The sequence below is a fragment of the Ptychodera flava genome, chromosome 21 (genome assembly GCF_041260155.1).
Source record: "Ptychodera flava strain L36383 chromosome 21, AS_Pfla_20210202, whole genome shotgun sequence".
Classification (NCBI taxonomy): domain Eukaryota; kingdom Metazoa; phylum Hemichordata; class Enteropneusta; family Ptychoderidae; genus Ptychodera; species Ptychodera flava.
Window position 1 is genome coordinate 1,827,464 of NC_091948.1, and position 26,928 is coordinate 1,854,391.

Consider the following 26,928-nt stretch of genomic DNA (forward strand, 5'->3'; position numbering starts at 1 on the left):
GCTAAAACCAAATTCTACCATTTTTTAGCTAGACACAAAAAATCTGGCCGGTTTTGCTATTAAATCTGTTTTATTTGGTACAGGGACATGTCAGAAATATGAAATAGACTTTTAACAGAAAAAATATTGGGATTCTACAGCTGTAACAGTCATATTTTGAAGGGTACCGCAAAATCACAGTGTTGCAGATTTGCATGTATTTTGGTTGAACCTGTCTTCTTATAAGTCATCTGCTGAGCTTCTTATACAAAATAATGTAAGTTGTTAGGTATCATTAGAAAGATAATTTACTAATCTTTCAATTGACATATTGTAACATGCAATATCTTGTATACTTTTCATGACATATGATCAAAACTTACCCCATACCCCAAAGTTTACATTGAGAATTGCAGTCATAGCTAAAACCAAATTCTACCCATTTTTTAGCTAGACACAAAAAATCTGGCCGTTTTTGCTATTAAATCTGTTTTATTTGGTACAGGGATATGTCAGAAATATGAAATAGACTTTTAACAGAAAAAATATTGCGATTCAACAGTTGTAACAGTCATATTTTGAAGGGTACCGCAAAATCACAGTGTTGCAGATTTGCATGCATTTTTGTTAAACCTGTCGTCTTATAAGTCATCTACTGAGCATGTTTTTGAATATAACCTCATTTGTTAGGTATCATTAGAAAGATAATTTACTAATCTTTCAAATGACATATTGTAACATGCAATATCTTGTATAGTTTTCATGATATATGATCAAAACTTACCCCATACCCCAAAGTTTACATTGAAAATTGCAGTCACAGATAAAACCAAATTCTACCAATTATTTAGCGAGACAAAAAATCTAGCCGGTTTTGCTATCAAATCTGTTTTATTTGGTACAGGGACATGTCAGAAATATTAAATAGACTTTTAACAGAAAAAATATTTGGACTCTACAGCTGTAACAGTCATATTTTGAAGGGTACCGCAAAATCACAGTGTTGCAGATTTGCATGCATTTTTGTTAAACCTGTCTTCCTATAGGTCATCTGCTGAGCTTGTTTTTGAATATAACTTCACTTGTTAGGTATCATTAGAAAGATAATTTACTAATTATTCAAATGACATATAGTAACATGCAATCGAATCCCAATATTTTTTCTGTTAAAAGTCTATTTGATATTTCTTACATGTTTCTGTATCAAATAAAACAGATTTAATACAAAGCATTGCATTTTTTATTATGCCTAGCTAAAAAATTGGTGTACCTAACAACTTACATTATTTTGTATAAGAAGCTCAGCAGATGACTTATAAGAAGACAGGTTCAACCAAAATACATGCAAATCTGCAACACTGTGATTTTGTGGTACCCTTCAAAATATGACAATTACAGCTGTAGAATCCCAATATTTTTTCTGTTAAAAATCTATTTGATATTTCTTACATGTTCCTGTATCAAAACATAGGGCCAAAGTCCCTGAAGCTACTATAGACATGGATACAAAATTAAGTATTTCCTGACTGTATGAAATTATCTCACTAAGGTCATCCTAGGGACCTGTAAACCAATTAATATTAAAGCTGTCTGACCAGCGGTTTTGAAAAAACAAGCGACTCAACAGTTGACAGAGCTCTGCTGTGTTATGTAGAGAATAACCTTTTGTGACACATGTATTGATGAAGAAGGTGGATATCTTTGATAGCTCATTTCAGGATGGCCTGACCAAAAATGGAAAAAAAAATTCTGTTGTAAAAATACAGATTTGCATATTTCATCACAATATTAACAAATCTAAGTTGGGTTTATCTCTAGGGACCTGTGTTATACCAAATAACAAAGCTGTCTGACCAGCGGTTATGAAGAAGAAGATTTTTTAACCAAAAATGCCTTTTTGGTGCTATTTTGCATATTTTCAACAATATCAACAAATTAATAAAAAGAGTTTCTCAACATCATATATTTTATCCACACAACAAATGTCAAATCAGTAAGTACTGCAGTTCTCAAGATATTTGAGTGGATGGACGCCTCACAAACGGACATACATACATACATACATACATACTGACAGTGCACGCCGGACAGATACCCATCCCAATAGCTTCTATAGACTATATTAGTCTATAGTAGCTAATAAACGAGAGTTAATTACATTCTAATTAAAGTAAACAAGACTTGCTTAAATCAAGATTTTCCTCATAAAAAAACAGCATATCTGTCAGGTTATAAAGAATCTTAAGCTGGTTATCTTTTGATCAGTATTTTCATCTTATTAACCAAGCACATTTTAACTTTCAAATTAACATTGTAAGTAAGTTCTGTTGAATAAGTTGAGACTGTACGTACTCAGAGAAAGCACACTGAAGAGACAAATGTTTGAAACTTAAGAAGTTCAAGGTCATCAAAAGCATCATATAACACTTTCATTGCACTGTTTACACAGATTGCATAATTGCTATAAATAGCACATGAGGAATCTTACAGCCCAGCTTTACCATAAAAACCCTATCACTTTGACCACTCTTTTAATTGACCACTCTATTTTTTCCTCAAAAAGTAATTTTATTTTATCCTTACCAAGTCAACCATAAATGGAAATTAGAACTTTCTCTATCTCTATTTATTTGACCACCCTATCATGACAAACTATTTTGAGCAATTTCTTTTAGATAATATACAGGGCACAAAAATGACGGTTCAGAATATGTGAAAGTTGGGATTCAGGAAAGTTGCCTTTACATGTTTTAATCCTCCAAGATGGTAAGCATTTAAAGGGAAACCTCAGTCCAGCGACATTGACCGTTTATCTCTTCCAAAATCACCCTTGAATAAAATGCAGCTCAAATTTGCAACATAATTGCACACACCGACGACTACGGAGCGACGAAAAGAGACATTGAAGTAGACGACATTTATGGAAATGAGCTCGGAATCCCATGGGCGCGAAAGGGCTCATGGGAGGAGCGTGAGTGACGTCATCGGCGATACACGAACGTGTGTGACAGCCTACCAAAGCATTGGAGTCTATGACTGCAGGAGTGCAGTTCTGCACGTTACGACTCTTTAATGCTCAGTAGCATAAAAAATAGTTAACTGTTGTTCAGTTGAGTGCAAAAATCACTCAGGGAAGAACAAACGGAGTCAGCTTTTACCGTCTTCCCACAGAACAGCTTTTTCGAAGACAGTGGCTAAAGAAAGTCGGGCGAGTTTAAAAATCTGTAAAAGATACAACGTTATGTTCTAATTCTTTCAGGATGATTGTTTTATAAGGGATTTCGGGATTCTGATACCGATACAAGACGATACTACACAATGCGGTTCGTATCTTGACATGCTGAGTCAGCTTACTATCGCCGGTTTTAACCAGATAAATATTAATATTGGCGATTTCGGGACTCTAAAATCCGAAGACGAAACTACACAAAGCGTCTCTTATCTTGACATCCCGGGTCTGCCAAATATCCGATTTATAACCAATAAATATAGGCAATTTCAGGACTATACCTGTAATATTGATATTACAAGATATTGGATTGACTTTTTGCCTACTGTGTCTCGGCACGCCGGGTGTGAGAAATCGCCGATATTATATTTACCCGATAAATATCAATTGCGCTGGAACTCCTAGGCTAATATCGATACCAGACGATCCTAGATTTACTTGCACTGTGTGGTGTTGGCATGCCGGGTCTACGAAATCACAGATATTTATCCGATAAATATCGGCGACTTAGGACTTTAACTCTGATACTAGACGATACTTTGTCAAATCGTGGGTAAATATCCGATGTATATCAGAGATTTCACCACCTAACAGATCTGACCACCCGAATACCTCTGTCCGACTCTTAGTTCAAAAATAGCATCCATGGCCGGAAGTCAAGAATACTGTATGTTTTACATTATTAGATTTATTAATGCACGAAATACATTTTTTACATGTAAAGCATTTTTTTTCATTAAATGTCCACACGGGACTTCGTCGAGAGGGCCGATCGGATATCATCGTGACTCGGGAGGCCCTTGCACAAATACATTCTTTACATGTCTTTAATGTTAAAACATTTTTACTTGGCGATCGGGACTTGAACAAGAAGAGACATATCGGAAAATCATCGGGAGTTTGGGCTGGTCTTGTATGAAACACACTCCTTACAACAAGCTTTAAGACGATACTATTTTTTTAAATAGCGGGCAAATATTCATTATATCGGCGATTTCATCACTTTGTAAATCTGAGTAAGTCCGACTTCCTAAGTTAGACACCAGCTTCGAAAAACAGACGACACTATAATAGATTTGTCAAATCGCGAATAAATATTTTCTGATACATATCGGAGATTTTGCAACCTTAAAGATCTGGCCAAGCTCGACTTACACGGTAACACATACAATCAGTCAATCATTCCGTATCATTCACGAACCAAAAATTAATTTTAAGCGACTGATACAGAAAACTCTGTTTTAGAAACGTAGCGTTGAAGGATCGCAGGGTCACTCAGTCTCTCCAATCCAGTTCGGGGTCTGTACAAGCACAGTGACTCCCTCCGCTGAATCATACACAAAACGCAAGCAACCAAGATATGAACATTTTGAGATGCTTTCTAATTATTACATATCTTGTACAGGTTCAAATTAGTATGGTTTGATTTCAGTCAGGGAAAAGTAATACTCGATGTCAGAAATATCGCTGTCCGAACTCTCCATAGTCGTCTTACGAACGCGCTGAACTGTTCACAGTACTCCTCCAGCTGCAAGCTACAATCGTCTGTATCGCCGACGACGTCACACACGCTTCTCCCATGAGCCCTTTCGCGCCCATGGAATTCCGGGCTCATTTCCATAAATGTCGTCTACTTCAACTTCTCTTTCGTCGCGCCGTAGTCGTCAGCGCGTGCAATTATGTTGCAAATTTGAGCTGCATTTTACTCTAGGGTGATTTTGGAAGGGATAAACTGTCAAAGTCGCTGGACTTAGGTTTCCCTTTAACTATAAACTGTCAAAAAAAGTTGAACTTTCTGATAATTCAACACTAAAATTATTTTGGCTTTGGTGATTTCCTAATTAATTCAATTATTTAAAATCGTATTATTTTTTTCTGGATGAATTGATAGGGTTTTATACAGTACAAGAATTACATACAATGTAAGTCAAATTTTGATCAAAAATGACAAAAAAAATTCCTTAAAAATACAGATTTGCATATTTAATCACAATTTGAAGAAATCTAAGTTGGGTTGTCCCTAGGGACCAGTATACCAAATAACAAAGCTGTCTGATCAGCGGTTATGAAGAAGAAGATTTTTTACCAAAAACGCCTTGTTGGCATTAATTTGCCTATTTTCAACAATATCAACAAATTAGAAAAAACAGTTTCTCAAAATCATATTTTTCATCTACACAACAAATATCAAATCAGTAAGTACTGCGGTTCTCAAGATATTTGAGTGGACGGACGCCTCACAAACGGACATACATACATACATACATACATACAGACTATCTATCTATCTATCTATCTAGAAAATTTGTATAGCGCCTAATATCCAAAGTTAAACAATGCTCAGTGGCGCTTAGAGTTACAATGAAAATGCTCTCTGGAAGATGTAAGTTTTTAAGCGTCTTTTGAAAATGTTGACATTAGGAGAGGTTTTTATGTCCAGGGGCAAAGAGTTCCAAAGGACAGGAGCTGCTACAGAGAAGGAGCGGCGACCATAGGTAGTCAGATTCCATCTAGGTGTGTGCAGAAGGCATTTATCAGATGAACGAGAACACGTGATGAGGCACAAGGTGTTATTAAATTCCTGAGATATTGTGGAGCTTGTCCATTTAGGGCTTTGTAAGTAAATCAGACTGACGCCGGACGCCGGACCGATACTCATCCCAATAGCTTCTATAGAGTATAGTCTATAGTAGCTAATAAAACAGATTTAATACAAAGCATTGCATTTTTTTATTATGCCTAGAATTTGAGATTTACTGTAATTTGCAATGTTAAATTTGGGGCATGGGGTAAGTTTTGGTCAATTATCACAAAAATTGTAGAAGATATTGCATAGTACAATATGTCATCTTAAAGAGAAATAAATTTCCTTTCTAATAATACCAAACAAGTGAGGTTATGTTAAAAGTAAGCTCAGCACATGACTTACAAGAAGCCGGATTTGACGAAAATGCATTTGGGTTGGAAAATTGTGATTTTTCGGTACCCTTCAAACCATGACCATAACAGTTATTGCGTCCCTATATTTTTTCTGTTAAAATTCCATTTCGTATTCTAGGGATCCCAAGGCTTCTGAAAAATACAGGTTTGTTATCCTGTTGGGGGGGGGGGGGGTGCACGTAGACCCCCTCTAGCCCACGGACTAGAGAAAGTAACGACATATATCAAGACGTACTGCACAAAATTTCATGAAACTTTTCACATATGACAATGTTAGAACATTATGATGATACTGTGAGTGTCATGTGAATTATCTGCTCATTTGCATATTTAATGAACTTTAGTAATTATTGACATAACTCTGAAATTCCTGCACCAAATTTGATGATACATGCAAAAAATATTGATCTGATACATATCCAATTGTACTGAGAAGCATCGGGTGCTGTCAAGTAAGTAAATAGCTCATTTGCATATTAGTCACATATCTCTGACATAACTGCACTAAAGTCGATGAAATCTGCTGCAGATACTGATCCGATGGATATCTAACTGTTGTGAAAAGCATTTAGTGGTATGAAGTTAATTAAGGGTTCATTTGCATATTTAATGAACTTTGTAATTAGATACCGGTATATAACTCTGAAATTATGGCATCTAATTCAGTGAAACATGCTACAGATATTGATATCAGTGTTCTCCCTGAATAAGGTAACAGGGCATGGCGCCCTCTTGTAAATTCCGAGCGCCCCCTCGCCAGAAATGAAAAAGATTTATTTTTTTGGAAATAAAACAATAAAATGTACGAGAAAAAAGTTGACTGTGATTTACAAGCAAAATGCAAGCGTGAGCGTCGATCCTGCAGGCTGCAAACGTAATTATCATTGATCTTGCAAATCTCGCGAGTTTGTGATGTCATCCGAGATCATAGGCTCATGTGCAACTCATCGATGGCAGCCATATTTGCATGGCTGAGGCCGTAACATTATCCTGTTCCTCCATAGGGACCGTGCATTAGGTAACCGACTTAGCTGAGTAAACATGCCAAGGAGCTTGAGGGTAACCAAGGACAGCAGAGTACACAGAAGTTTTTTAGGAGGTTAGAATTTGCTTGTGTATTCCTTCCCAAAGCAAAACGACCTATTTTCACGCTCGGCCAGACCATGTATTTAGATGAGAATACGTGAGTGTTATGGTGATAATTTTGACATCGATGAATAAATGTATGTCTGTCGCTATATGTTTTCATTTCAAAAATGTAATCTTCATTGAAATCAGTGAACTGGAATAAAAGTTATCGAACACTGTCTCAGATCTCCACTAAATAACACCATTTTAATTTCTGTTTTTCAAAGCTCCAACGGCACCACGTCTTCGCCCTCTTGTCAAAATATCCTGGGGAGAACACTGGATATGATAAATAGCTAATTGTACTGAGAAGCATTGGGCAGTGTCCAGTTAATAAATAGCTCATTTGTATATTTTATAATGTTTAGTAATTTGTCATATAAATAACTCTGAAATAATTAGACCAAATTTGATGAAATCTACTGCAGATACTGATCTGACAGATAACAGACTGTGTTGTAAAGCATTTAGTAGTGTGAAGTTAATTAAGGGTTCATTTACATATTTAATGAACTTTGTAATTAGGTATATAACTCTGAAATTACGGCACTAAATTTGGTGAAACCTGCTACAGATATTGATCTGATAAATATCTAATTGTGCTATGAAACATTTAGCAGTGTCAAGTTAATTAAGGGTTCATTTGCATATTTAATGAACTTTGTAATTAGTGAAATTACTCCAAAACTACAGCAAAAAATTTGATGAAGTGTGCTACAGATGTTGATCTGATATCTAATTGTACTGAGAGACATTGAGCAGTGTCAAGTTAATAAATAGCTCATTTGCATATTTTATGAAGTTTGTAATTAGTCATATAATTCCAAAATAACTGCACCAAATTTGATGAAATCTGCTGCAGATACTGATCCGACAGATATCTGACTGTGTTGTAAAGTATTTGGTAGTGTGAAGTTAATTAAGGGTTCATTTACATATTTAATAAACTTTGTAATTAGGTATATAACTCTGAAATTATGGCACCAAATTTGGTGAAACCTGCTACAGATATTGATCTGATAAATATCTAATTGTGCTATGAAACATTGAACAGTGTCAAGTTAATTAAGGGTTCATTTGCATATTTAATGAACTTTGTAATTTACTCTGACAGTACTGTGCCAAAGTTGATGAAACTTGCTACATATAGTGATCTGACAGATATCTGATTGTTCTGTGAAGCGTACTACGATTAATGAACCTGTTTAAAACACGTGACCACATTCAGTACATATCTGGTTAAGCTTGTGGAGTAAAGAAAGTTCATATAGTATTGTTCTTGTGAAAAAAATCCAAATTCTATTTAGCCCTCAGAAATCACATATTAGGGAGAGCAGGGTCTTCAGTTACAAATATCAAAATTTGAGCAACAGAGAGTCTGTTGTACATGGGTACTATGGTACTGTAACACCAACTCAAACCCTAACCATCGCTCCATCCTGCTAACATTTACTGTTAAATATCAGCAGTCAGGGGTTTCATCAGGAGCTGGTGGCTGGCGATATTGACCAGTTACTCTCACGATTTCACTAGCTACTTTTTTGGTAAATTTGGACTCTTTCATTGCTAAAATAATTTTTAGCTCACATGTTCACACATATGAGCTAAGGGAGCGTTCAGTTATTATGGCCGGGGGTGGGCAGGCAAAATCCGGGGGTGGGGTGGGGGGGGGGTTCACCTCAAATTTGAAAACTGCAAAGGGGGGAGGGGGGGGGTCATGTATTTTTCATACAGCTCAGAGGGGGGGGGGGGGTCACTTAATTTTCATAAGTATCCGTCTCGTCAAAAAGCAGTTTCAGTGTTCAGAAATATTCTGGGAGATGAAAATGATTCGTCGCATGATTTCATTCTCTGAAACTGTAAATCTGAACAAAAGTATAATTATCTGTCATATGAACATCTTGACAGCTCTGAGGCTAGTCTTATTGTAAATCAAGCTCACTGCACTGAAGGCAACTATTATTAGAGATATAGCAAGTTTTGTCAGGGAAATTATTTTACAGTTACCTGTACTGAGACTACTAGTACCATGAAAAGTTAAATGATACTTTATGGTGAAATTCCAATATCATAATTGTTGTCCACATCTGAACTTTTAAATACCCTATTTGAATAAAGTACATCAAGTCCTACTTAAATTTCTAAATCTCAAATGTCCCATGGACCTGGTGTAATGTATTACCTTGAATGAAAGTGATTATTGGACCAGTTTAATGTCATATTGTATCAGTTATCAAATACCTATAAAAGCACAAATTAATTTTATATATTTTCGCATTTTTAAAAAAATTATTCTTAGTTTTCTCATATAGACTCCAATGTATTGTGAATCAACGTTTTGGTGAAATTCCAAAATCCAATTTCTTACACACATATCAACCTTTAACCATCCTAGGCTAACTTAGCACTTTTAAAATGAATTATCAAATGTCTATAAATACACAGATTTTGATATTTTTGTATTGGGAAAAAATTATTCATATTTTCCTCATAGACTCCCATGTACAGTGAATCTACATTTTGGTATAATTCCAAAATCCAATTTCTGGCGAACACATCCATTTGTTACCACCCTAATCTAATCAAGTACATTAATATCAATAATCGAGAGTACATAAATACACGGGTTTACCTATTTTTGTGTTGGAAAAAATTATTCATACTTTCTTCATAGACTCCCATGTATAGTGGATGAATATTTTCAGTGAAATTCCATAATCAGATTTCTTGTACACATAATATACACCTTTAACCATCATATTCTAATCAAGTACAATTATGTTAATTATTGAACGTCTGTATATGCACAAGTATGCCAAGTTTTTCATTGGAAAAAAAATTATTCACAATTTTATCATTGACTCCCATGTATAGTGGATGAACATTTTTGGTGAAATTCTAAGGTCAAACTTTTTGTCCACATGCCAGTTGTAACAACCCTATTTCATTTAAGTTCATTTATGTAAATTATCAACTATCTATAAATGCATAGATATAGTTTTGCATTGAAAAAGTATTACATAGTTTTCTCATACATTACCATGTATAGTGAATCAACATTAATTAAATCCAAATATCAAAATTTTGTACACACAAGCTTGCGCAAAAATATTGTGATCCACCAGTAATTTCTGTCCAACCCCTTTGAGGTGTAATTTCAAAATTATAGAAGGTTAGAAGGGGAAATCTGAGTATTAACTCTTTGTAAGTTTGTAAGGAAGGTCATTTGAAAAAATCTAAGCTCTTTTTTTTGGACTCTATCGCACCATATTACCCCCCCCCCCGAGGTGTCTGTGTGTGCAGCTTTACTCAAGCAATGTGGGAGGGGGGGTCATGAAATTTTTGTCAGGCCAAAAAAAAAAATATGTGCTGTTCCGATAACATGGTTTTCAAAAATAGGGTAGGTAGGTAGGGAAATTTTTTTTTTTTTTCATTTTTTTTTATTTCTCAATGTGCATATTGTACGCGTTCAAACAAACTACCAGTGAACAATTTCCTCATGAAACGCACTCAAATTGAATACCAATATATTAAAATAAAATATTCATCAGTAGAATTGAAGTGTGTGATTTATTAGACTGCCACGGAAATTGATATGGCTGAATAACAATTCTTTGACAGGAAAGTGAACTGTTTATCCAAAGGTAAATCCTCAGCTTTTTGCAGTCACTCCCAAGAAAAACGCACATACTTTATGTTGAAGTTAAAATTGTTTGTAGCGTCGCCAACCTGTATATTTGTCTGCTGTACTTCCAACCACGGCCCAGCAGCATCACTGGCACATTCAACTAGAATAGAGTACATTTTAATTCAGAAAAACCTGGATGGTGTTCCTCCAAAATTTCTTCGAATGTTCGGTTCTGTTTAACAGAAGACAAAATCAACCATTCTTTTCTCCCATGATCGCATTTGCGAAACAAAATTGAGTACACGTTATGTCCATCGCGAGTCACCATTTTGTTTGAGACGAGGCCTGCTATAAGTAGGGATACCAGGCCCTTTTTTGTTCTTGGTTAAACTTACTTGAATTGTATGTTTTCTTGAAGATCTTGTCTCAGGATTCAAAAAACTGTTTGAATGATGGTTCTCTAGCTCTTGTCTACTTCCAGGGTTATGATTTTTTTAGAATTAAAATATGCTTGATTTTTTTGACAAATGGTCAAAAAATTTCAACATATGGCTACGAGTCATTTTGTGGGTATCCCTATGAAAAAATATAGTTGTATAATAACATTAATTCTCTAACTAATCTGCTTTAAAATACTTTTTGTGCAATATATTGTGAGAGTACGGTATAAGGAGCTTTTGTTTTCTTACAAAGAAACTTGAAAATGCTAAAAAATTTTGTGAGACAGAGTTGAAAATTGGACGGCACCGTGTATACTACCAGTCAAAAAGCTATTTTTCGCCATTTTCAAACTACTGTAACTTTCAGAGTTTTTAAGCTAGCTCTGTCAAATTTTGGACAGTTAAACTTGAGTGATAACAAAAAAGAATAAATATATTTTAGATCTGTAAAATTTCTTAAATGTTACATTTGAGAAATTCTGATATTCAAAAAACCAAAAATCATAGGAATATGAATAAAATAAGTCATTGTTCAACTGATCAAGTCACAGTACAGAATAATCCCCCTGGAGCTGCCCTTTTTTACACAAGAATATTACACCCCCTAAAAAGCTGTCATCTTGTTGTACTCAATTTTCCTGTAGCATTGAAATCTAGAGTCAGGGTTATGATTTTTTCCTTTCCTTTCCTTAGATTTTTCATTCTCTCTTCATTTGCCCGTCTTTCCACTTGTCTTGTTTATCAATTCCCGATTCCTGCACTACCCCTGTCTGTCATTTTCCCCAGTTTACGTTAATGCTGTGTAAAAATAAAGGTTGTTTACATACATTTATTATAATAATAACCATGGCATGCCGACTTTATTCCCATACATCATTGACAGAGTATTCATTTCTGTTGTCAAATATCATTTTGTAAATTTTGTGTAACATCAACAGATGAAAAATGAACACAGTTTAATGTTCGCAAAACTACCAGGGTTAACGTTTGAAAACAGCTGATTGTAGCGTTGGCAGTTTGGGGCTGTTCAACGAAGTACGTACGTACGTACGGCAAAATTCACGGTAAATTCCGAACTCACAGATTTTGAAACTACTCAGAATTGACCTTAACACACAGTTTTTGGTGTACGGGTTTATATTTTAATGATAGAATGACTATAAACAGTAAAGTTGACCAAAAGTTTGCTCGATTCACTATGACAAAACACTTCCGGGTTTTCACTTGGCCTGCATAAAAGGCCGCGCTGTGCATGGCGCGGTTCGGAAATGACAACAAGAATGTAAATGAAAGATGACATCAAAAAACGGCCATGAAAATGCTTCAAACTTTCCACAAATTGAATATAACAGTTTCTGTTTGGTATACTAACTCCGATCACTGAAAATTGTCCCTGCATTTTAGCGAAAACCTACAAAACGTCGTTTAGGCACTGAACAACATACTGTAACGAGCCATTCCATTCTAACATAGGACGTAGTGGCCATGAGAAATGTGCGTGCCGCGCCAGTACGGCACGCTGTATGGCGAAAAATAATGCTTGATTTTGAGCGCTAAAATGACACGATATTTTTTTCTTTATTTTCAAAAAAAACCCGACACGATCGCAAGCGTAGCACTCGGAGCTTTTTATCGAAAATTCTATTGAATTAGACCTAATACTTTTTGAGATACAGCAGTTTGAAAACCGGAAACCGTTCAGTGTGCAACAACTGTCAGTGTCATGTCGCAAGTTGTCATGCACCACTTCATGATCACTTCGATAAGAAGACGTATTAGTTCTCGCGTGATTCGCGCGATTTGTCATAGTTCTCGCGTGATTTCATGCGTTTCACGTTTTTCATATCGTTATTTTTACTTCCGGGTTTATGAGGCTCTAAAAAGTCTAGGGTCGGGGGTTAAAATTGGGGTAGGTCGGGTTATCGGAACAGCACATATTTTTTTTTTTGGCCTCATATTCAAAGGGGGATATCAATTGTTTGGTACAATGGGGAGGGGGGTTCACTTATTTTGACTGATGCGCAGGAAGAATTTGCCGGCCCACCCCCGGTCATAATAACTGAACGCTCCCTAATGTCGTAGCGATGTCTGTCTGCCTGTCTGTTTACACGATAACTAAAGGCCCGAGCGGATTCAATTCACATTTGGTAGACAGGTACTGTGCCAATTACAAGAACAGGTTGGATTTTGCTTGGTGTGACTCGCATGTTAATGTAGTTATGAAACATCTTCTTTTTCATACAATAGTTTCATGTGGAGACAGTAATGACAGTGTTGACCTTTATCGAGAAATACTGCACAAAATTTCATGAAACTTTTCACTGATGACAATCTCAGAACATTATAATGATACTGTGAGTGTCATGTCAATTATCTGCTCATTTGCATATTTTATAAACTTTTGTATTCAGTGATCTCCGATATTCCTACACCAAATTTGCTGTTAACGGCTTCAAATATTAATCTGTTGAAATCTAATTGTATAATGAGAAGCATTGAGCATTGTCAAGTTAGGAAAAAGCTCATTTGCATATATAATAAAGTGTTGTCATTAGCCATGTAACTCCGATACAACTGCACAAAATTTAATGAAATGGGCTGCAGATACTGATCCAACGTATATCTGACTGTGTTGAGAAGCATTTAGTAATGTAAAGTTATTTAAGGATTCATTTGCATATTTAATGAACTTTAAAAATTAGTGATATAACTCTGAAATTATGGCACCAAATTCGGTGAAACAAGCTACAGATATTGATTCTGATAAATATGTAATTGTCTCGTGAAGCACTGTGTGGTATCAAGTTAATGAGTAGCTCATTTGCATATTTAATGAAGTTTTGTAATTAGTCATATAACTCTGAAATGACTGCACCAAATTTGATTAAATCTGCTGCAGATACTCATCAGACAGATATCTGCCTGTGTTGTGAAGCATTGAGCAGTGTCAAGTTAATAAACAGCTCATATGCATATCAAATAAAGTTTTGTAATAAGTCATTAAACTTCAGGAGTACTGTGCAAAGTTTATTTTTTTATGAAACTTTCTACATATAATGATCTGACAGATATCTGATTGTTCTGTGAAGCGTACTACTATGTAATGAACTTGTTGTAAACCACATGAGCACATTCAGTTCACATCTGGTTAAATTCTGAAATCGTTCCGACAAGTAGAACAAGTTGTGTAATCAAATTAGTCAGTGTGAGCTGTAAAAAGTGAATTTTTTAGCTGATTTTCCAGGGTTTCCGGCCTTCAGCCCCAGAACCTCCCCCCCCCCTCCCCGACCACTTTGTGGTCGGGGTAGCTGCTACACAGTTGCAAGCTGCCTACTTTTTTTATTTTGGCCCCTGCTTCAAAACTTAGTGAAACCCCTGGCAGTGACATTTTACAGTAAACATTGAGATATGCATGATAAACATCATCAGTTTTGGAGTGTTCCTGAACTACATTTTCAATTTCATAGTAGACAAGGTAAAATAAACAAAATGGCTGCAACCTATGACTCTGTGTTGCGACTAAAAGATTTGATCAGAAGGGCTTTGAGGAACTCTGATATTTTGGTTAGCTAATACAGGAATAATATATTGAATCTTCTGATGTTATCTCTTGGTAATTTCATTCAAGTTCTTTTGTGTTTGCAGAAGCTTTAGCAAATATTCTACCATTAGCATGGCATGGATGTCTACCTCCGAGCAGATAGTGAGTGCATGGTGTGACAGCAATGTCCACCATGTGACACCTGTTGTCCTTTATGCTGTATCAGACACTTGACTTCGTCTCATGACTGATGCAGCATAAATGATACTAATGCTGATACAACAGTCTTATGTAGGTCATTTTCCCTACCTATATGACATGACCTTGAATTCAATTACTTATGTTTGGAACTTTTTGGAAACTCAATTAGTCATGTTTACTACAAGTGAAGACGTTTTAATAACAATAATTAGCATATCAATAGAAATTCTAGACTGTTCTTATATTCTCTAGATAGAATGATTGAGTATCAATAGAAGATAGCAAAGTTTTTCAGTCAGACTTAGGGATCATTTCAGCAGTATTAATTTCAAGACTCTGAGATCACGTCAGCAGTGTTTATTTCAAGACTTTTCAAGACCTTCATTCTCCTGCTGGATTTATTCTGTAGACTTAGCATGGATAAAACCTCAAGCCTGCAAGCCAAAGGGTTTCTTGCTCATCAGTCTGTCAGACTAAACTCTGGAGCTTTGTGCCTTCCCAGCTCAGATCAGTAGCCTGTAAACTTTTACAGTTTGTACTTTATCCTTTGACTTAGTCATTTGTTTTATTTTCTTTAATAAATTTTTAAAGAAATCACTAACTTCACCGTTTTTTCCAACGTAACAACAGGAACAGGCAATATTGGGTAGCAAGTCATTTTCAATGACATAGTTCCTATCAAATACAAATTTTGTCAATGTACTATTTGTAAATGCACTTTCAAGTCACAAGTCCACCAGTAGTGATAGTCAATAGTGTGTGTACACACTTTGTCAGTATACAAGCGTTGAAATATGCTGAAACTGCCTTGTGCTCACTTGCGTAAATGAGACTGGAACATGCAGGATTACTTCAATGGTCAGGAAGGATCAGCAGTGAGACTACATTGGACTTGAAATCATATAAATAGGGGATCAAAAATAACTTTGGAAATGTTTTCTTGAGCAAATTTTAATACAGATCAATACCAATCATGACTATGTTGTACTAGTAGCTCATGTTTTTGTTGCTATAATATAATTTGAATAGGAATTGTGAAAAGTACTGATGAAACATATATCAAACTTATCTGACCTACGAATCCTGATTTTGGCAATTTTATGAATATTACCTTTTCTTAGGTCATTTGCATATTTTTGACAGAAGTATGCTCAATCGAACAAATTCACAATGCCACCCTATAATGCACCTGCACACCTAATACTAAGACCATGGGAGCTGCCATCTTGAATACATACATACGTATGTACCTACAAACATACTTACTTACATACTTAAATACATGCATAATGACACATTCAGACAGACACATACATACATACATACAGATATACATATATACACACACAAATATTTACATACATATATATACATACACATACAGACGGTACATACAGACAGACGGACAGACATACTGGTATATACATACAGACAGACACATACACATAAATACATACATATATACATACATAAATACATACATACATAATACATACATACCGGTACATACATACATACATACAGGTACATACATACATACATATATACAGACAGACAGACAAAGACATATATAAATACCATACATAGAGACAGACACATTCATACAGACATACACATATATACAAACAAATAAATAAATACAGACATATACATACATACAAACATACATACATGCATAAATACGGACATACACATACACACATACAATATATACACACAAACACAAGTCATCGTTGATGACACAGTCCCCACTTGTTAATAGGTACTTTAATTACAAGTCCTCAGAGAGGATAGAGTCCTCTTCATTAATCAGGCTTGTGATTAAAAATACTGCAATACAGATAAGGCTCAATAGCCAAGAATGAGTTCCATGGTGGTGAAAACATAAAACCAATGTAGGCTGCCATCCTAATTACAAAAGGTCATTAACCCTTTTCCTGCCAAGTCCATATTTCACCATCAGGTCAAGATGGTTAAAATTAATGAAACACAACATATTCCATATGGTGTATTTTAACATAATACTGTACATTTGAAGGCTGTTGAAAACATAAATACTGTAAACTTGATTTTTTTGGACTAAAGATGCTATAACAGACCAAGCCAAGTGGGTGAAAATACGTCATGTTTTAGCTCAATACCGCTTTTTACTGACTTGGCTGATGGGGAAGTGATACTGTCTGGCAGGAAAAGGGTTAAATGAGTCAATTAGTAATTAATTGACAGGATGTTGCCAAACAGTTTGGCATCGTATCATAACAACTGACAGATTATTGCCAGTACCTTATTTCATAAAGTTTGATACAGTGCTTCTGGATGTGCACCCTAAAAACAAAAATTCATCATCTAAAATGCAAGTTAGCAATTAATTTAAACAATACTGCTAAGTGTCATTGAATTGTATTTACAGCACTATGAAATCAAGTACCAAGTTTCATCAAATATGATGCAGTATTTGTGGACATATCACTCGAGTCTAATTAGGAGAGTTCATTACATATGCAATTACAAATTAATTAACATGACATTGATAAATGTCTTTATTCACTGTTAAAGCAATGTAAGCTTAACATCTGTACCAAGTTTCATGAAATTTGATGCAGTATTTCTTGACATATCAGCCAATGACGAAAATTCAATGATTGACATGATACTACTACATGTCGTGAAACAAATTGATGTGCATATGTATGACGTAGGTCTACATGTATGTCCTTGTACCTTCTTTGAATGATATTAGTGGAAATATGTCCGAGTTATGGCTCTGTTCATGAAAAAACATAACTAAATGGCCACCAGGCAGCAATATTGCATCGGATTGTGAAACAACAATTGACATCCATATATCTATTACATAATATGACATGCGTCAATGTCCAATGTACCAACTTTGAATAAAATTGGTTGATACATGTGTCTCTATTATGGCTGCACACATAGAGAAATTGTAACATAATGGCCACTACGCAGCCATTGTATTTGATCTCACCGTAAAAAATCAAAGTGCAGATGTATGACGTAAGTCAATGTCCTTGTACCATTTTGAATAAAATCGGTTGAGATGTGCCTGACTTATGGCTCTGAACATGAAAAAAAAAAACGAAACAAAATGGCCGCCATGTGGCCATATTGGATCATATCATAAAACAAATTGACGTACATATGTTTGACATATTAAGTCAATGTCCTTGTACCAACTTTGAAAAATATCATCAATGACGCTGTACCTTCTCTAATGTGTGGCCAGGTCAGGTAATTGTTGTTGGCATGGAGTTGTTGGCAAATAGTTGATGATGTAGGGGCATGAGGTGGGATATGGACCCAAAGAACCCAAAAGATGATTAAATACATCAATCAAAAAAATTCTAAGCTACAGTATAAACTGCCTAAAGATTGTTCAATGTGGAAAAAAAGTTAAATAATTCAGAAATAAGAATTAACAGTCCAAAATAGTAATGACGCACTTCCTTACTGACCTGAGTGCATGTGAAATACACAACCTGGCATCTGTAAATTAAATGTATACCAAGTGAACATTTTAAGTCACTTTTAACTGTTTTTAATGGAATTTCCAAAGAGTCCTGTGGAAATGATGAAAAACGCTTATCTGGTCTTCTGTTTGTATAACCTCATGGCTGATAATTGTCATAGTATTGAAAACAAGTCATCGTTGATGACACAGTCCCCACTTGTTAATCGGTACTTTGATTACAGGTCCTCAGAGAGGATAGAGTCCTCTTCATTAGGTCTGTGATAAAAATACTTTTGAATAAATTCGCTTGATACATGTGTGAGTTGTAGTTCAGGACATGGAAAAAATCGTAATAAAATGGCCACACGGCGGCCATATTGGATCGTATCACAAAACAAATCAATGTGCATGTGCATGACATAGGTCAATATCCTTGTACCAAGTTTGAATAAAATCGGTTGAGTTATGCCTGAGTTATGGCTCTGTACATGAAAAAATCGTAACAAAATGGCCGCAGAGCGGCCATATTGGATCGTATCACAAAACAAATTGATGTGCATAGCTATGACATTGGTCAATGTCCTTGTAGCATATTTGATTAAAATTGGTTGAGATATGCCTGAGTTATGGCTTGTACATGAAAAAATCATAACAAAATGGCCGCACAGCAGCCATATTTGATCGTATCAGAAAACAAATTAATGTGCATATGTATGACATTGGTCAATTTCCTTGTACCAACTTTGAATAAATTCACTTGATACATGTCTGAGTTGTGGTTCTGGACATGAAAAAATGTAATAAAATGGCCACACGGCGGCCATATTGGATCGTATCACAAAACAAATCAATGTGCATGTGCATGACATAGGTCAATATCCTTGTACCAAGTTTGAATAAAATCGGTTGAGTTATGCCTGAGTTATGGCTCTGTACATGAAAAAATCGTAACAAAATGGCCGCAGAGCGGCCATATTGGATCGTATCACAAAACAAATTGATGTGTATAGCTATGACATTGGTCAATGTCCTTGTACCAACTTTGAATAAAATCTGTTGAAACATGCCTGAGTAATGGCTCTGTATATGAAAAAATCGTAACAAAATGGCTGCATGGCGGCCATATTGGATCGTATCACAAAACAAATTGACGTGCATATGTATGACATTGGTCAATGTCCTTGTACCAACTTTGAATAAAATCAGTTGAAATATGCCTGAGTTATGGCTCTATACATGAAAAAATCATAATAAAATGGCCGCCTGGCAGCCATATTGGATTGCATCACAAAACAAATCAACGTGCATCTGTATGACATATGAAGTAATCCTTGTACCAAGTTTGAATGAAATCGCTCCGGGCATCTCTGAGATATCTGCGTGAACGGACGGACGGACGGACGCACGCACGCACGGACGGACGCACGGACGGACGCACGCACGCACGGACATGACCAAACCTATAAGTCCCCCCGGACGGTGTCCGTGGGGACTAAAAAAAAAGGAGTGCCTTTGTTTCTCACCCTCATTTCCAACCTGTCCCATCCCTGAAAAAATAGTTTGGTCTTATATTTATAATGTTAATAATTTCTGTTTCTGTTAAAATGTGCACATCTCAAAACTTTTGATCATAAACATTTTCATTGTTTTTTATGGCTGACCAGTCAGTTAACCTGTTTATTTTGAATATTTGCACATTTTTCCTCAGTATTTGACATTTTCAGAATACCCTCTTATTAAATTTGTCATTTTCTAAAAGTTAAAATGCTCCTTTGTGTGGTCAAGCTTTCCATGTTTCCACAAGCATCAAATGTCGTACTTCATATAGGAAGGTCTGCCTGTAGAGGGCGGGCATCATGAATGGTGTTTGTTAGTTATTTCCTCCACATAAACTTCTGATTGTACTGTAAACATTGAACATAGCCGACGTCCGATTTTCCTGTCTAAGCCTTTCACTCATTTTCGTTCATATGACTCTGAAACTCCAGGAAACGATTGGGAAGAAAGAGATGTCTTGAAATATTGAAGTATTCGCCGATATTTTGCAAAATTAATTGAGAAAAAAAGGCTACGAAAATGCCGACAGGCTTACACAATGACCGTTTTCAGACTCGGAGGCATATGATCATCTGCAGATTATGCAACAGGCCTATATCACGTGAGGCCATGAGGGGATATCAACGCAACTCAGTACCAAACACTAGTGCACACAGAGTGAGCAAACGCAAAGTGAGTACCCCTAATGTCAGCTCAGTAGTCTGTAATAGATCGTAGTCAACTAAGAAACCTTGGAGAAAGGCTTAACACTGTGGCTATGCCGCTAAGTCCCTTTTGATTTTTGTCACAGCTCAAAAATCGTTCTCCTACACCTCAACCTGAACCATGAACACCCCACCAGTTTATGATATGACCCTTCACAATGGCATGACGTCAAGGGATCTTGACAGACGGAAGTAGAAGTTGACACCAGCATATCACAATGGCATGACGTCAACGGATCTTGACAGACGGAAGTAGAAGTTGACACCAGCATACTGCTTTTCAACTCTATACCTTCTCCGTCTATAAATAGACATGAGAAGGTAATAAAATTGGTTGATACACAGGGTTTTCAGTAGAAATTTGCCCAGGCGGAGAAATGTAAATTATAGGTGGAGAAGGAAGCCGAGGTTGGGGTGGGGACGTCGTGTCGCGGCGGCGGCAGCATAACATTGGCAAGGTATTTTGAACAGCAATTTATCCAGTTTTGTTGAATGTCAGTGTAAAAAAAGTTTGTATTTTAAAAACAAAAACTGCTTGTGGTTTTTTGTGTTAAGTAAGAAACAATGTACCCTCTTACTCATATCATTTGTTTTGTTTGTCCTTTCTTCACTGTGTCACTGTCTGATGACATTTTCCATGAGAACACAAACAGTTACAGAGATGGTCAGTGCCCTAAGTTATCATCCTATGTGTTGATATTACAGTGTACTAGAATCAACAGGGAAGCAACAGTAACTTTTGTTATATTCAATAAAGAGTACTACTACTACTGGCAGATATTCCATGAATTTGGTGAAAAACTTTTTTGTGATTAATGCCAAACTGAATGTAGTATCTGAATTTACATGTCAATTCAAAGAATATGTTGTTCATATTAAAAACATGTCACACTGAAATTATACTGTAGTCATTAGAAAATCCCAGGTAAGTAGTGACTTTTCTCTTTCAATTAAAGGGACAAAGTCAGTTTGACTTTTTTGATACCAAGAATACAGGGAATACTTGCATAATAATTACACTCAGTATGCACAATGTCAATCCAGAAACTCTAAGTCATGAAAAGTGTGAGATACAACCCCTTTATTTACCAATTCAATGAAACAACTTGACGTACAGCCTCAGGGTAGGCATTGGATTTTGTTTTTTATTTTTCACCTGCAGTTCACAAAAGGCCTCTAAAAAGGTTTGTGAATACACATTTCAGTTAGGTGCAACAAAATGACAATAGAAGTGTTTGCAGTATCAGTAACAACTTTAATGGGCTTCCTACCTCTATGACTGACCTTTCAAGTGCAGTACACTGAAACTTGTGAAAGAAAAAGATTGTCTTTTTTCCATAAGCATATGCTGTGTCAAAGAAAATACACAAGTCCTGAAAATTATGTGTTTGCTTTCTTTTCCCCCGGCAGTCACGCACTAGTATCGATAGCAAAAAAGAAAAACGTTGCATCCGCACAAAAAAATGAGGGGAAGTCTCCAGCTCTGCTGGCTTTGATGTACGCATCTCATGAACTACGTGAATAATATTTACATAAATTATAAATTTGCCTGCTGTCTGCAAACGCTACAATTGGATATTTTTTACCGAGAAATTAACAGAGTTCACAGGGGGCAAAACACGTCATTTATTACTAGATTCAAAACTTGAGACACTTTTTCCGGCATTGAAACGTTTCATGATCTGGCCATTTACCTACAAATGTACATGAAGAAAGCATGGATCGTGTGCTAAATTTAGAGCAGGCGGCAGATACGGTAGAGCGTGCCCATCCCACTTTCCGTTGAGTTGAAATCACAAGAAATATACGTGAAAAGCCAGCCCTGAGACGTACAATATTTCTCAAAATTTTGTACACCGCCAAATCACCGTTTTCAGGGGTAAAATATCGAATTGCAACCACAACCGCAAGTTTATAACTGACCATTATTAGTAAACGTCGATGGTTGATCACGTAACTCTAGAACAGTTCTATAAACAAATCCCTTGCTCTGGCGTCATAGTCGCATACGCGTACTTAGCAACGTAATACAACATGTTGGCGATGCATGACTTTGATTTGGTTCTCTGAAGAACACCTCACCAAAATACTACGATAATTATATTGATTCCTTCATCGGGCGGCTGCACTCGGCTCATTCCCACATCAAAAAGTGATCGCTGACTGCTGCATGCTTTCCTATGGCCGGTCGCCATTGTTTTGACTCGTAGCAGAATATTAATGAGGTCAGGGAAAATATACCCAATGATATTGCCGCTTACAGAGGACAGGCGTACTTTCACCCAATGATATAAGATATTAGAACAGTGGCACTGACCTTGTCTGACCTCGCATAGAAAAACGTTATATGTATACATAGCCCAAGTTGTACACTATGCGTACGGAGCCTGGTGTACTACGCGTGTGCACGTTTGTCCTATTTTTTTGGCTCGTTTGTCGCACCAAGCCCAAGTCGATGGTCATAATGTGTGAAGTATTAAGCAAAGTTTGTGCCATTTTATAATATTTTCCCCAAATTACAGCCGGCGAAAGTGCTGTCACAGACGTACAATTTCGCCGGCTGCCGGCTTCTAATGAAAACACTGATACATGTCTGAGTTATGGTTCAGGACATGAAAAACTTGTAACAAATGCCGCCATACAGCCATATTCAATATTATTGTAAAAAAAAATCAACAAGCATATGTATGACATAAGTCAATGTCCTTGTACCAAGTTTGAATAAAATCAGTTGAGACGTGCCCAAGTTATGGCTCACAACATGAAAAAATTGTAACAAAATTGCCGCCATGCGGCCATATTGGATCATATCGTGAAACAAATCAACACACATATGACATAAGTCAATGTCCTTGTACCAACTTGACTAAAATTGGTTGAAACATGTCTGAGTTATGGCTCGGACATGAAAAAAATCGTAATAAAATGGCCGCCATGCGGCCATATTGAATTGTATCATGAAACAAATCGACGTGCATATGTATGACAAAGGTTGATGTCCTTGTACCAACTGACAATAAAATTGGTTGAGATGTGCCTGAGATCTGGCTCCATACATGAAAAAATACCGTTAAGGACACTATGTGCTCACATTCAGTTTGAATTGGTCCATTCAAGAAATATTTAAACCAGAAAAACAAGAATGACAAAAGCAAATAAGGGCTCTAACTTAGGTACTGGAGGTTATCTTTAGGAACATGCATATCAATTTCTATAGCAATGGGACAAGCAGATCCTAAATACATTAAGCAAATGTCAACAACAAAAAATAGCCAGAGAAGGCTTGATAAAAAGAAAAGGTGGGTGTGGGTAAAAAAATGTACAAGGGATCTGGTAAAAATAATGCTACCTCATCAATCTTCTAGACCCTACCCCTCCTGAATATCAATGCTCCATCCCTTGGTATAACATAACTCCCGATGACAGGAAATGTATTTACAACCTTGGGTAGTTTTTAATTAATGCAATGAGTGTTATCATCCTAATGTAAACAGTACTTAAGATAGTTACAGACAGTGAAATGCCTTCCACTGTGGGTGGTGATTACAACATCTGGAATTATCCTGGATCCAAATTTCTCATCAGTTCTTGTATGTCTTACATACATAAGTTGCAAAAATTGGTCCGTAATGAAAAAATTCACCTCAGCTTTGTTTTCTGGATCAAACTTTCCCACAAGTTGATACCAAATATGACAAAATCATGTTCCACGCCTTCGAAACTGTCTCACAACATATCCTGGGTTGGTGTAGGTCATTTAAGGTCACAAACTGAGAAAATTACCTAAAATATACAAATTTGGGGGTTTCCCAAACATTTTGAGCAGAAAATTTATCTAATAACATCCCTTGGAACTTTATACCAAATTACAAAGCTATCAAACAAGTAATTTTGAGAACAAGTTTCTTGACCAAAAATGACAATATTGTCTTAAAAATACAAATTTGTATATTTTAGGAGAATTTCCACATTTCTTACTATTGTCATCTCTGTACGTCTGTGTACCAAATATAAAAGCTATCTGTCCAAGGGTTTTAAAAAGAAAATACTTTTTAAGATTTTTTGACCAAAAATGACAAGATTGCTCCAAAATAGTAATTTTTCAAATTTTGTCATAATTTCAACAAATTAGAAGAGTAACACCCTCGCAAACATCCAAACCAAATTTGAGAGTAATTGGGCTGGCGGTTTCAGAGAAGAAGAATTTTTACTTAAAATGAGAAAAATCACCAAAAAATTCAGTAAAAATACAAAATTAAGAATATCTTCACAATATTCATAAAACTGTATAAGGTTCACCTAAGGTACTTGCACACAAATTTTCAAAGCAATCAAAACAGCATTTCTCGAGATATTAATTCTTGACCATTATCACATTTTGTAAGCTCATTTGCATAATTTTGGTAATGCAAACTTCATTGAAGAAAATCCCATCTATAGCCCAGGATGCATCTACACACCAAATACCAAGCTGAAATGTCCAGCGGTTTGCGTGTTTTTGATGTTGACGGACATACTGTACGTACATACATACATATATGCACACATACATACAGACGCCATCGACTTCAGCTTATACGATAAACTCACATTGGTATAACCAAATGTGAGCTAAAAATCGTAAGAAAATGGCCGCCAAGCAGCCATATTGAATTGTATTGTGAAACAAATTGACATGCATATGTATGTAAAAGGTTGATGTCTTTGTACCAACTAAAATCAGTTGAGATGTGCCTGCGTTATGGCTCCATCCGTGAAAAACTGCCATATGGATTGTACCACAAAAAAAGTTGACGTGCATATGTATGACATAAGGAGTAATCCTTGTACCAACTTTGAATGAAATCGCTCCAGGCATCTCTGAGATATCTGTTTGAACGGACGGACGCACACACAGATGCAGGAACGCGTGCACGGACATGACCAAACCTATAAGTCCCTCCGGACAGTGTCCATGGAGACTAATAAAGACACAGACTGACAGACAACAGATAGGCATACAAACAGACAGGCATAGATACATAAATACATACAAACATACTTAGATTATATACATAAGTACATACATATACCGGTATATACCGGTACATACATATGTGTCATATTGGATTGTATCTCAAAACAAATTGGCATGCATATGTCCACCATAGTGTATTACCTTGTACCATGCAAGTTGGAAAGAAATCAGTCCAGGCATGTCTGAGATATCTCCGTGGATATGGGGTGAGAACACCGCCAAAATTATCCTTAAATCTTTCTTTAAACTCATTTCATCATTATCATTCCATAATTTTGTGATTTGGTCATAGTTACTTCAGCATTTGGCAATTATTATGCCATAATTTGATCATTATTTTGACGTTATTATGACATGATTATAAAATTAGTTCGTAATTTGTTTGTTTTGCAATTATTCAGCATTGATGTCTGGATTTGAAACTTATCTCATTATTATCATGCCATTATTTGGTGATTGCGTCATTTTTTTGTGATTATTTGGCCATTATTATGCGATTATTTGGTCATGTTTAAAACATTATTTTGACATTATTATGAACTTATTTAATAATATGTTTTTTTTGCCATTATTCTGCGTTTATGCCTTGATTTGCAACTTATCTCGTCATAATTATACCATTATTTGGTAATTTGGTCAATATTATGTCATCATTTGGTCATATTATGCAATCATTTAGTCATGATTACGACATTGTCTTGACATTATTATGAAATTATTTGGTTAATTTGGTTGTTTTGCCATTATTCACATTTATGTTTTGATTTAGAACTTATCTCATCATTATTATACCATAATTAGGTGATTTGGTTATTTTTATGTCATAATTTGGTCTTTATTATGCGATTATTTGGTCATGATTACAACATTATTATGAATTTATTTTGTTAATTCGGTTTTTTTTGCCATTATTCGGCAATGATGTCTTGATTTGGAACTTATTTCTATTATTGTCCATTATTTGGTGTTTGGTCATTTTTGTGTCATTATTAGCCAATATTATGTGATTATTTGGTCATGTCATGATTATGAAATAAGTTCCAAAGTCCTTGCCAACTTTTTCAGGGGTGGGCACTAATAGCCTCTACGTGT

At 35.8% G+C, this 26,928-nt stretch overlaps 1 protein-coding gene across 2 annotated transcripts in view; it reads right to left on the reverse strand.

Moving 5' to 3' along the window:
- LOC139121062 (uncharacterized) overlaps positions 1-26,928 on the reverse strand; it is a 220,362-nt gene that overhangs the window by 80,729 nt on the left and 112,705 nt on the right. The window lies entirely within an intron of this gene.